Source organism: Psammomys obesus, unplaced genomic scaffold (genome assembly GCF_907164565.1).
Source record: "Psammomys obesus unplaced genomic scaffold, mPsaObe1.curated_primary_1811, whole genome shotgun sequence".
Classification (NCBI taxonomy): Eukaryota; Metazoa; Chordata; class Mammalia; order Rodentia; family Muridae; genus Psammomys; species Psammomys obesus.
In genome coordinates this window covers 5925698-5925983 of record NW_026596125.1, presented here as the reverse complement: position 1 = coordinate 5925983, position 286 = coordinate 5925698, and positions in this window count along the sequence as shown.

The window sequence follows — 286 nt, the reverse complement described above, 5'->3', positions numbered from 1 at the left end:
GGAGGGGAGGGGAGAGGAAAGGAGGGGAAGGGAGGGGAGAGGAGAGGAGAGAAGAGGAGGGGAGGGGAGGGGAGAAGGAAGGGGCAAGGGAGGAAGGAGAGGAGAGGAGAGGGAAAGGGAGGGGGAAGGGGAGGGGCTAAAATTGAGATATAAAGAGAACGACAAACAAACAAACAAAAATCAGGATGTTGCAGGGTGTGATGGCACACGCTTTTATCTTAGTGCTCTGGCACCCAGAAGGAGGCAGATCTTTGTGAGTTAGAGGCCAGTCTAGTCTACACAGCAA